The sequence below is a fragment of the Miscanthus floridulus genome, chromosome 13, assembly GCF_019320115.1.
Source record: "Miscanthus floridulus cultivar M001 chromosome 13, ASM1932011v1, whole genome shotgun sequence".
NCBI lineage: Eukaryota > Viridiplantae > Streptophyta > Magnoliopsida > Poales > Poaceae > Miscanthus > Miscanthus floridulus.
Window position 1 is genome coordinate 12,510,327 of NC_089592.1, and position 12,807 is coordinate 12,523,133.

At 45.3% G+C, this 12,807-nt stretch overlaps 1 pseudogene; it reads right to left on the bottom strand.

Moving 5' to 3' along the window:
* Positions 1 to 402: 402 nt before the first annotated feature.
* On the bottom strand, positions 403 to 8,592 carry LOC136501957 ((E)-beta-caryophyllene synthase-like; annotated as a pseudogene).
* Between the last annotated feature and the right edge of the window lie 4,215 nt (positions 8,593 to 12,807).

Here is a 12,807-nt window from a genome sequence, read left to right on the forward strand (position 1 = left end):
CTACACTCATGTCCTAGTAGAACTAGAAGTCCAAATAGCACACCTCTCTTGAGTCCTAGTCCAAGTAGGATTTGAGTCACCACACAACAAGATGTGTATTTTATCCGATAATTCAATTGAGAACAATTGTCTTCTTATTTGAAATGTTGTGGTAACTTCTTAACTGAGTGATAAAATACTTCAAGGTCTAGTAGACAACAAGACTTACTATACCATGTATGTATAGTTTCTACATGAAAAATAACCACAAATAGTATATTTGGAACACAAATAAATGTATTATGATATATAGTACAACACTCATATTACTTATACAATAGTTTGGGGATTAAATGTACCCTCGAGAGACCTTAAGCCAATCCGCGTACACTGAGAAGTCTTACTAATGCTAGGTCAATAAGCTCACACAGAGTAGATGCACATTGAAGCTATAATGTCCTTGAGGCTGAATGAGACGGTGAATGCATCTTCACGCTTGTACATGAAATCTGCAATTCATGCAACGTTGACCGCTGTCTCTAAAAGTGCCATGGGACGTTTTTGCTCAAGGCATTCTTCAACGATGTCCATCCATACTTCTTCAATTTTAACTCTAAGCTTTTCGTTGGCTTCCTCTATCATCACTCCATATTGCTTCATGCAAGTTATGTTTGAACAGTGGATGCCACATGGTTTGAAGCTTGTTCCCGCTTCAAGGGACAGCAAGAAAAATGTGAGTCTTTAGAGAATAATCTGATGATGAATGGCTGAATGCACAAATGGAAATATGTCATATTCTAACTAATAAGAAATGGAAAATATTTTCGCAACATTTAAGAAGTTTATATGTTGTGGAGTGGTTTGGTAAATCTCATGTGACATGATGTCATTGCCGATGCGGGCCACAATACAAACACCTCTGATGATTTTGGGAAAGGTGAAAACCCACTCAACATCCTCCCTTGTAGTCACATCTCCTAGTGAAATGAATGAAAGGTTTGTCATCTGCATACATGCGCTGCTAGGGATAGAAAGTTGGAGGTGCTCCTCAACATTGGTTGGGACGAAGTGTTCATCGCGCCATTTCACCTCAGCATGGTAGAATTTGGCAGTGTCAATCATCTATATATGGGTAAATGTAAGGATGGTAAAATTAATAAAAAAAGCCCGTCATGATTCCTTAGTGTGATCTCTTGGAGTAGAGTTTGTTTACCATTTTTTTTACCAATTCAGCATGCATGTTTTCCTGATGATTTAACTCCTCCTCGATCTTATTTGTAGTGTTAAATATGTTGACCAAGAGTGCCTTCAAGTGTGCTGGAAGCTGTTGTGTGATTTGTTCTTCCCACCTGACGTCATTAGTTTTTTTTTTCAAGCAAAGGTAAATTCCGGTGATGCTGAAATTTTGTTCACCCGACCTGCTGCGGTCTAATTTCAAGAAGGCATATATCTAGGCAAATAAATGTAACCTTTCCATGGCTGTGGTGAAGATACTGCTCTCCTCTGTGGTGCTATGGTTGTCATAAAGGTCATCGAACAAGAGTGCGAATATGAAGAACTTTGTCATCATTATCCGTGAATATGAGTAATAAGGCTCATAAATTACTACGAGCATCCAAAAATGAAGCTCCACCATTCTGTCCCGCGTAAAGCTCAGATCTATATGTGATTGGAAATCCTTCCATCATCTATACATTAGCGAGTAAATGTCTATTATTAGTGGTTTGGCAAAGTCAACATTATTATTTGTTAATAATTAAGCAAGCAGTTCCAGTAAATAATTATCATTGCCAACTTAATTATATCAAGGTAATTATATCAAGGTGTAGTTTCCTTACATTGTAAGTTTGTTTAGTTCATCACAGTAGATAGCTTGTGAGATATTGTAGTCTAGCTTCGCGAACTCCAGTATGGTTTCATCTCGCATACCCTTCTCACTACGGGATACTGATTAATTACCGAGTGTTATAAACACTCGGCAAATATGCATAAACACTCGGTAAATCATTTACCGAGTGCCACACTCGGTAAACATGACTCGGTAAACAACGACTCGGTAAAGTTAGTTTACCGAGTGTCAACTAACGGGGCACTCGGAGAATAAATCTTACCGAGTGCTAATCCGGCACTCGGTAAACAACTACGACGTGACGGTCGTCAGTCCTCAAGCTTGCCGTTAACGGCGTCGTTTACCGAGTGTTAGACATAGCACTCGGTAAACAGATAACCATTTTCATGATTAAAACAATTCCGCAAATATTTTTTTCCTAATATAGTTTACCGAGTGTAGCGGTAACACTCGGTAAACATGTAACTCATTTACCGAGTGTTCCACTCGGTAAAAAATGGCACATATATCCGAGTGGGGTCGCAGGCACTCGGTAAAAAATGGCACATATATCCGAGTGGGGTCGTGGCACTCGGTAAAAAATGGCACACTCGGCAAAATTAACAGAATCAGAACCAATTTGGTTCTGTTCTCTGTTTTACCGAGTGTAACACTCGGTAAACATCACCATTACCGAGTGTTACACTCGGTAAAACCTGTCCACAGTATTTTTTTTTGTTTGTTTCAGTGCATATCCAGCCACAATTAACAACAATTATAACAGAATATCACAGTTACCAACAGATAGACAATATATATCACATATATGTCCACAAATGTCACATCCACTCATAACCAACATATAGCTACAACAAATGTCACAAGCACAATGCAAAGTCCACAAACACCATCAACATGTCCAAAGTCCACAAAGTTCAACCCACTTCTAAGTTCAACATACAAACAAGTGAAACATGGTCCTGTCACATGGTCGGAGCCCTACCGAGAAACGGAGACAAGTCCAAGTCTTGATCGTTGTTCGATCCAGCTGTAGAAGGTCCCTGGAATGAGGGAGCAAAAGAAAATAAACATATTTGTCAATTAATCATAAGGTAGTATGCCAAATTCAAATATTCCTTCGAAAGACCAGTTAACAGTGACATCAATATATAGGCATATAATAGATAACACATATCAAGTTAGTTGCTGTTTAGTTCTCCTCTATGTGCAAGATATCGTCACACATGGTCGAGTAGACTGAACATGAATTGGGCAAACACCTATGTACTCATGTAGAACCTAACATGATGCCTTTCAAGGTCTGAACAATATTACTAATAATCTAACTTATACATGTATGTATCCTACTCTCTTCTAGGTTCTAACATGATAGTGTTGACTGTAGCACAATCTGAACTGAAAAAGCCTTTCAAGATGAAGAGTGACTCACAGGAGTGCCGTCGCGCGGAGGTGGAGGCACCAACGGTATCATCGGCGGCGGCGGAGGTGGTGGAGGCTGGCCCATGCTCTGAGAAAAGCTGGCCATGTACTCGTACCAGGCCTTCTGCGACTGCTGGAAGGCCTCAAGCTGGGCCTGCACTCGCGCCCTCTCCTGTGCCAACTCGGCCTGGTGCGATAGCTGGAGGGCCTGAAACTGGCTCTGTGAGGCCTGCTGTGACTCCTGCAGGGCTTCAATCTGAGCCTACAATTATTTATCACATAGTTAGAATGCAAATAAAGAACGGGTAGAAAATGAATGGACAACGAATGCAACAGAACTAACCTGGAGTGCTACCACCTGGGGCTGTGAGCGTGGGCGTATGGCCGGGCTCGAACTCGTGCTCCGGGCTCTAATCTGGGCGAGTGTCTGAGTGTTGGCCGTGTCTATGGTGCTGTTGCCCATATAGTACCTCCCGTGTGGCTTACCTGGTCCCAACCTCATGACGATGTCACCCTCGAGGTCAGCGGTGCTCGGATCAAATTCTGGCCCATGGATCTCTCTCGCCATCGCCGTGTACTCGCTGAGGCGACTGTGCACGCTCAGGTTACTGTATGCCTCAGGCGGGTCCTCCGGGTTGTAGACGAGGTCGGGGTCCTTTGCCTTGCCCTTGTGTGCCAAGGCATATGCCTTGAACGAGGCGCACTCCTGGCCGGGGTGGAACCGCGTCTGCAGGAAGAAGCACAACAATAAGATATTATGCATTCAGAAGTTAGCGTAGCAACAACGAAATGAAATCCGCGTACATATCTGGCTGCATATTCCTTGAGGGTAGTGGGCCCTTGTTTGTGCGAGGAACCCTGCATCATCGCACGGCAACGTGAGCGTACGGCGTGATATTGCTCGTACTCCTCACTCAACCACGTGTCCACAATGGCCTCCCAGCAGTTGTCCATCCCCGCACACCAAGCAGGAGGCACCTGCACGTACACGAGCACATGACAAATCATAAATCAATTTCAGTGCAATTAATCACAGACGATGTAATCTCATGTTTACCGTCAAGTATTGCTCCTTAGTTAGGGGCAGGTGCACTGCCTGCGCTCTGGTGACTCCAAAAGTGAAAAGATAATCGAGGCACAAAAAGCACGCGTTGACATGAAAAGTTCACACTAACAATTAATAATGACTATATGCCAAAGGATGTTGTTGCTAATGGAGTTAGGTTACTTAAATGCCTATATTTAAACATAAAACCTCTGCTTTTGGCAACAAAAGATAAACTATGATTCAATCCACAGGATAAAATAACTGGCGTAGAACTAGTCTGGAAGAAAAAAAAACTTTCGTGCGTAGGAGACATCTTCTTCCCTTGTTCAAATTCAAATGTCAAGTAAGCTGTCTATTGAAGAAGTGAGTATCCCCATTCAAAAATCAAAAGAAACTGTTGGTATTCAGTTCAGTGTATATGCTGGTTGACCAAACCAAGCTGAAAATAATAGTTGTCTAATTTAAAAGTAATCAGGCTAGCTAGCTATTATGGAACATTGCTTGCTTGTAGCCGACAGACTGAAACACAACAGATCAACTAAGAGATGCCCGCGCCGACTAATCACCAGCATTTGTAACACGTATGCGAATTAAGATTGATTATCATCCCAACCGAGCTGCATATCTACAGGGGGTATCAAATAATCATCACTAATATTATCCAATTCCCATTTCTCAACATAAAGAATACTGATGCAGAATATGTGCTCACATCGGAGAGCATGAATGATACATAGTAAATCACAAGGATTTTCGTTCAACAAAATCCTCCATCCAAAGGTTTAAAGAGGCAGGTGTTGGGCGTGACAAATTTTAGGTCACGGGCTCTTTAGTCCTCCATCCAAAGGTTTAAAGAGGCAGGTGTTGGGCGTGACAAATTTTAGGACCTCCTCTAAAAATAGAGTATGGTGTGTCTCAGTGTGACCTGTAGAAGGTTGGTGCCTTATATATATGCTTATATGCTAAACAATAACAAGTTTACAAATGTGATGCTATGTAACCAGCAAGCCATTTAGCTACACCTTAATCTTTCTTATTTCTACGTTGAAACTGGCTATTCTTTTCTCACAAAAAAATAAGAAGCTACAAGAGGTAAAATTTATACACTAAACTTAATTTGACTTTTCCAAAATAAAATACACATCGTATTCCTTCATGAGAGGGAGCTAACTGATATTTTTATGAGACCACTATTCTATATATGTTGATAACATGCACTGTTCCTCCCACATCTACCTAACCCTTACTTCCATTTCAGGAAAGCAGTATATAGTAAACAAAGATTTGAGAGGTAATAACTCATTGAATAAGTTAGCTTCTGTTGACCTTTGGAAGGTTTGTATCCATGTGCAGAGATATCCACACAAATCTAAGCTCAGTAGATGCTGCCCCATAGACATGTTTACAGTCTAGCTAGCAGGCACAATCTAGCTGGATACATATAATAATGCTGCATGTTGGGTGCCATGTGATGATGCCCAAGCTAACTTGGGATTGTGTTTCCTAGATTCCAACTCGCAATATGCAATGCAGGGGGCACTGGTAGTTTCTGTAACATCAACAACAAATGGGAAAGAAAAAAATGTGCACATCCAAGGTTGCACTGGTAGTTCATGACAGCGAGGATGATGAAGATGAAGAGCCTCAGAATACCTCAGAAAAGGGTGGACGATTGGATGGAGTTGGAGCCGGGGGCTGCGCGTCCGCGTGCTCGGTGTCGAGCGGGAGGCCGGGAGCTCGTCGGAGTCAGACGACGCCGTGGATCGCCCAGGTGTCCAGCGCGCTCGCGTCCAGGACGGCCAGCGCGAGGAGCCGGAGCCGGAGGAGGAGGAGCCGCAGCCGGAGGAGCAGCCGGAGCCGGAGGAGGAGCCCAGGTTGCAGCCCTTCCTTTCCCGGTGGCGGCGGCTGTGGGGGACCGCCCGGTGGCGGCGGTGGTGGAGGGGAGGAGTCGAGCTGGAGCTTCAGCCCTTCCTTTCCCCTTCTCCAGCTGCTTCGTCTTCCACCGCGCGCGCCGGTTTCTGCGACGGCGTGGAGGGGAGGAGGCGGCCGCGGCGGTGGGGAGGCGCCGGCGACGGCGGGGAGGCGCCGGCGTCGGCGTGGAGCGCGCGGGCGCGGGGAGGCGCGGGCGCAAGTGCGGGGGACGGCGGGGAGGCGCCGGCGCGGGGGACGGCGGCGGTGCGGCGGGGATGCGCGGGCGTGCGGTGTGTGTGTCGTCTGCACGATTTGAGGGAGAAACGACTAAGTGAATGCCTCTGTTTACCGAGTGCCTAGATATACAGCACTCGGTAAACTCAAGCACCGCAGCCCAATTACATGTGGGCCTGGTACATGTTTACCGAGTGCCCAGATCTACGGCACTCGGTAAACAGAAGCACCGCAGCCCAATAAATGTTTACCGAGTGCCTAGATCTACGGCACTCGGTAAAGAGACAGGTGGGCCGTGGCTAATCTTTACCGAGTGTTTGAGGTCACACTCGGTAAAAGTATACATTATTTCATGCAAAACAAAAATGAAAAAATGCCAATTTAATCCTAAAATTCACCAAACTTTCACATGAACTATTTCATGTCATCTATTTACTATCTAAAAAATTCTAAGTTCAAATCATAATGTTGAATTTCACTCTTAATAGAAATCCTACTCGTCATTGTGAATGTTTAGTGTCTCTTTGGGAGATGTACCGGTTCGGCAGCGACGAATGTAAAAATACTTCCGAAACGTTATGAAAATTTTTCTATAATATAGATGTATGCTTCAATGTTAATTCTTCCAATCTCGTGATTTATCGAGTTCGATTTTAATTATTACAATTAAATTTACACGATATGTATCTAATTATCATAAAGAATGAAAATTTTGTGAAATATAGTAAATAAATCGAAATAAACACCATATTTTGGAATGGAGTACTAAATATCATATGTGGATAGAGGAAAAAGAATGAAGGGAAAAACAAGAAATTTGGTTGAATTTTACCGAGTGTTGCGCCAGTACACTCGGTAAAAGATAGTGTTTACCGAGTGTTGTGAACTTACACTCGGTAAAACTTTATTATTACCGAGTGCAAATACTTCTACACTCGGCAAAATGTCATGCCGTGACGCCGTTTGGCGCACGGTTGGTATACTGGAGACGTGGCAGCTCAATACCGAGTGTCTCTTTTTACCGAGTGCGCCCCTTCGGTAAAATTGTAGATCTACCGAGTGTTTGAGGTTACCGAGTGTTCGGACTCGGTAAAGAGGTCTACTACCGGGTGTTTATTTTTTCCGAGTGTTGGCACTCGGTAATAAATTTTTTCCGAGTGCCCCGACTTTTGACACTCGGTAATTATATGGGCACTCGGTAACTACACAGTCTCCGGTAGTGTCTTCTCATATACTGAGATGTAGCGCCTCGCCTCCACTCTCTTGACCCGCCTGAACCGAGGTGTCTCCAAAGTGCACTTCACCTCCTTGGCAAGCTATGGCTCCAAGTTTTTCTGCGTCAGAAATTGTAGGTGGCTCTTGTTGAAAGTGATGATGTTGTCAAGTATCTCCTCCCCATGAGTTCTCAGATGCGCAGCATCATACAACATAAGCAAGCAACTGACATCATCACTTGAAATGTTCCCTGGCTCATCCCTAAATTTCTCAAACACATCTGCAAACGTAATCGAACATTATATTCAACACGGCTCAAAATTTCACACGACCATCTAGTTCACCCAACACACATTTAGCATTAGCATCGATGAAAGGAAACATGCATATACTAGTTTTAATTACATACCTGAAGAGACTCCGTAACCATGCTTCCTAAGCAAATAGAACCTCAGCTAGGTGATGTAGAGATTGTCAGAGCCTCCATCCTTGTCATCGTAGATAGAGCGAAACAAATCATCGATCTCCTCCTTGTAGTGTCAACCAGCTCCAGCTTCCGTACCAGGTTGGAGGAGGCAACGGTTTCAAGTATAATCTGCCTCACTTCTTCCTTCTTTCTCTGTGCCCTCTCCTTCATTGCCAAGAGCTGCAATGGGCAATTTGGTGTTAAGGGGAACTATGTATCGCACAAGAACCATTTTTTGATTCACCATTTATTTTTTACCACGGCCAGGCAATGCGGAGATGCTAGCAAATTAATGATGACATGCTCAAGTTTTGCAGAAATTAAAGGGAACAATGGCGGCCGGCTTGTTGGTACCTTTGATGGAGTGCATGGGTTGTCCTGGAGGAAGAAGTCACCCCATGGGCTTGTGGTGAATGTCTGTGGCTTGCGCTGCACCTGCGAGACCAAAGGGACGGGGCCGCTGGTGGCCATCTCGATGCCTGCTGGGTCGCTGAGGATGGCTGTTGGCTGGCCTGGTAGCTTGGAGAAGATGGCCAAGATGCCTGGCTTTATATAGACTCCCCGAGCTGGAGGAACTGCAAAATATGCTTTCATAATATATAATAACTCATCTTGATAAAGAGATTGTCAACTTTATAATTATAAATAATGTTTTCATAATACATAACTGCTGTGTGCAGCTTGCGGGGCTTTACTTTTTTTTTAACTAAAACTGATTCTGACTTCAACGTGGTACTCACCCCATTCCAAATTATAAAATATTTTGGATTTTCTAAATACATTGATTTTACTATGTATCTAGACATAAATGTATATCTAGACATATACGTTCTCTTCTTGCTATAAAGTTAAGTTTAATTATTTAAACATGACTGGAATCTAACATGTACCTTTGAGAAAGTTCTTACCTAGGGCTCTTTAAATTTGGACCCATAAACTAGATCCTAGATGTTTGTTTTTTTTTTCAACCTCTAGCAACTCCAAGAGCATGTGGAAATTTGGATTTTCTAAATCGGCTCTCCAAACTAATAAATATAGACACTCCAATAGATTTTTTTAAATCAGGTTTTTAATTTATTCTTTTTTATAGTCGCCTCTAGGGTAGGGATGCAAATGGTTGGTCCGCAAACCCTCATATAGATTTAACTTTGTGGGTCGTGTGGGTCAACCTGCTTGCATCCCTACTCTAGGGAGCTGTCCTATGTGTCCTTATATTTTCGCTATGGGCAGTGCAACCATAATAAAGGCGACGAACCGGTGGACGTACTGTGCCAAAGCGGTGGTGAGGAAGCTCAAGAGGTGAGATTCTCAAATGTACTCCCTTTGTTCCTTTTTAAAGTGTCGCTATAATATTTGTGTTGGTCAAAACTTTCTTAAATTTAAATAGGTTTATAGAAAATATTAGCAACAATTATATCTCAGAATAAATTATTTATTATGAAAATATATTCAATGATATATCTAATGATACTAATTATGTACTATAAATATTAGGAGTAATACGTTACCGTAAATATTTGGTTAGAGTTAATTTGACTTCCTAGGAACTGGCAACACCGGTTAAGGGAGTGTCTAGTTCATTCCTCATCTCCTAGATCTAGTCTCATTTAGTCATTTTTATCCAAACACTATGACTAAACGAGACTAAAAAGTGCATTAGCCAACTAGTCATCCAAGTGTTGCTAAAGGTACTAAAGCCCACCTTTTAATCAGGCTACCTCACCTTTTAGCCACTTTGGATCGAACACCCTGACTAAAAGAGACAAAAAAAAACTCTTAATCTCTTCTAGTCCACCAAACCAAACAGTGGGTGACTAAACTTTAAGAACTGGTTTAGGTGACTAAACTTTAAGATGTGTGAAATAAACACGCCCTAAAAAAGACGGATCAGACCGTTCCCCCACCACCTGACCCGTATCCATCCGTGCGCGGTGGCTTTCCCCTTTTCCCCTTCCCCCACTTCTGGTTCCGGATAGCGAGCGAGCGAGCGAGCGTGAAGCATGCATGGAAAAAAACATTTGCTTGTTGCCGAAAACAGACTGCGCCGCGTTTGCTTAAAATGGTCACGGGCACCCAACTTGCTTGGTCCTCCTATATGGCTCTCGTCACTACTACAAAAAGCATTTCTAGGGGCGGCTGGTAACCCTTTGTAGGGGCGGTTGGCCCAGCCGCCCCTACTCAAGGGTCTTGTAGGGGCGACTGGTAATACGAGCCGCCCCTACAAATGCATGATTTGTAGAGACCCTTGCGTAGGGGCGGTTGGCCCAGCCGCCCCTACACAAGGGTCTCTACAAATCATGCATTTGTAGGGGCGGCTCGTATTACCAGTCGCCCCTACAAATCGATTTGTAGGGGCGGCTTGTATTACCAGCCGCCCCTACAAACAGGTATTTGTAGGGGCGGTTCAATCTAGAACCGCCCCTACAGTACGTTTTTCTGCCAAAAAAATTCAAATTTACAATTCAAAATCACGTTGCCGAACGTCCCACGACCAACGTTTCGAACCGCGTTCGCGTTGCTGAACGCCCCGCGACAAACATTCCGAATCGCATTCGCGTTGCCGAACGCCCCACGACCAGCGTTCCGAACCGCATTCGCGTTGCCGAACGCCCCGCGACCAGCGTTCGCATTGCCGAACGCCCCGCGACCGCGACTACAAGCACAAGAGTATTCTATAAACTACAATTACAAGTCCAATTCACAAGAATATATACAATCCATCATTAAATATATAAATTCCATAAACATTGTTATCAACGTCCTAGAGCTAGCCTTTCAGTCTCACGAAGGTGTTGGTACTGAGGATTTGTTATCAATGTCCTAGGGCCAGAAATAAGAATAGTGAGGAGAAGGTACTTTCTCTTCTGACACAATCATGTTGGGATGTTGTACATGGTCAAGATCACTGGCCATGTGCTGTGGTCGCTCATCCTCTCATTGAAGGGATTCATTCCATCGGTGCTCAAGCCAAATCGTACATTCCTTAGGTCATCGCTAAATTCTTTGTGTTTCTCATCAGACCTTTGCCACTGACTACAATCAGCAGGGTGTGCAATCTTATCATCATCCACCTTGCGCTCATCATCCCACCATGTTATGAGTGCGGCTTCTTTAGGGTTTAGGAAGGTACGTCTCAAGCAGTCGGTCACTGGCAGGTACCACGTTACCAAGGCAGGAATTTTTCTCTGCTTTGCATCGTTGTCTAATGGAGTGTCCTCTAGGGGCTGAGATTCTTGTACCACCTTTTTTTACCCTTCTTATTCCTATTTTTCCCCGTGGAGGCTTCGTCCCCACCGTAAAGGTCATTGTTCTTGTACCGGCTGGCCCCACAATGGGGACATTTATCCAGTGACTTGACCATTTTGCCACGTAAAAGTATACAGTGGTTGGGGCATGCATAGATTTTTTCAACCCCCATTGTCAATGGACTTATGACCTTCTTCGCTTGGTATGTGTTGGTGGAAACTGAGTTTGGTTGTGGCAGCACCCATGACAGGAGATGCAATAAATTATTGAAACTACAGTCTGACTAGCCGTACTTAGCCTTTAGGATGAGCAGCTCAAGCACAAAATGTAGCAATGTCCAATTTAGAGATCAATCTAACAGGCGGAACTTGCGGCTAGGCGCACCCATGGCCGGGCACAGGGCGGAGGGGCGTGGCATCAGCGTGTAGCCATGGCAGGGCCCTAGCGGCTAAGGGGTGTGGCCCCGGTAGGTGGCCATGGTAGGGTCCCAGCCGGCGGAGGGGCGTGGCCCCGGCGGGCTCGCGGCTCGTGGCCAGGGCAAGCACGGACACGGGTGGAGGGGCACGGTGTCGGCGGGCGACACCAGCGGGCTCGTGGCTCATGGCCAGGGCAAGGATAGGTGCGAACGGAGGGGTACAGCCCCGACAGGTGGCCACAGCAGGGCCTCGATGGGTGATGCCGGAGGGCTCACGGCTTGTGGCCAGGGCAAGCACGGGCACAAGCAAAGGGGAACGGCCCCGTCGAGTTGCCACGATAGGGCCTCGGCGGTTGGAGGGGCGCGGCCCGGGCGATATTGGTGGGCTCGTGGCTCAAGGCCAGGGCAACGGCCGGGGAGGGGGCACGACCTGTCCCGACCACCACCATGGTGGCTGAAGGACAGGGACGTGGCCAAGCCTGGCCGCCACCACAGCAAGGGATGACGGTGCGCAGGTCATTCGCCTCCATGGTGGGGCGGATCTGGAAGGGGAGGACGAGGGCCTAGAGACGAGCCTGGGGAATGAGGCGGTGACGACCCATCCGTGAAGGCGACAAGCACAAGGAGATAGCCCAATGTGCTGCTGCGACGATGACGATGGCAGCCGGATCAATAGGATCGGGCGCCTAAATGATAGTGCTGCCCCGGCAGAGATCGATCTCTCCCCGGGGACGCGCTGTGTGGAAGCGGCAGCGGCTAGAAGTAGGATTTGAACCTAAGCATCTGATGCCATGATAGAGGAAGAATGGAGAATGCTTGATGTCCATTAATCATAGTGTGCAGGTACATATAGATGTGCTGGAGCACTGGTGGCCAATCGTGCCCAGTCACCATGCCTACAAGCAAGGGGAGGGGCAGCCTATCTATTGTGGGAACTAAGACCAGGTCACTTGACACACCAAATATACTCTAACAAGTACAACTAATTGTCGCTCTCTCACAAACCTACTTGACACTTTAGGATC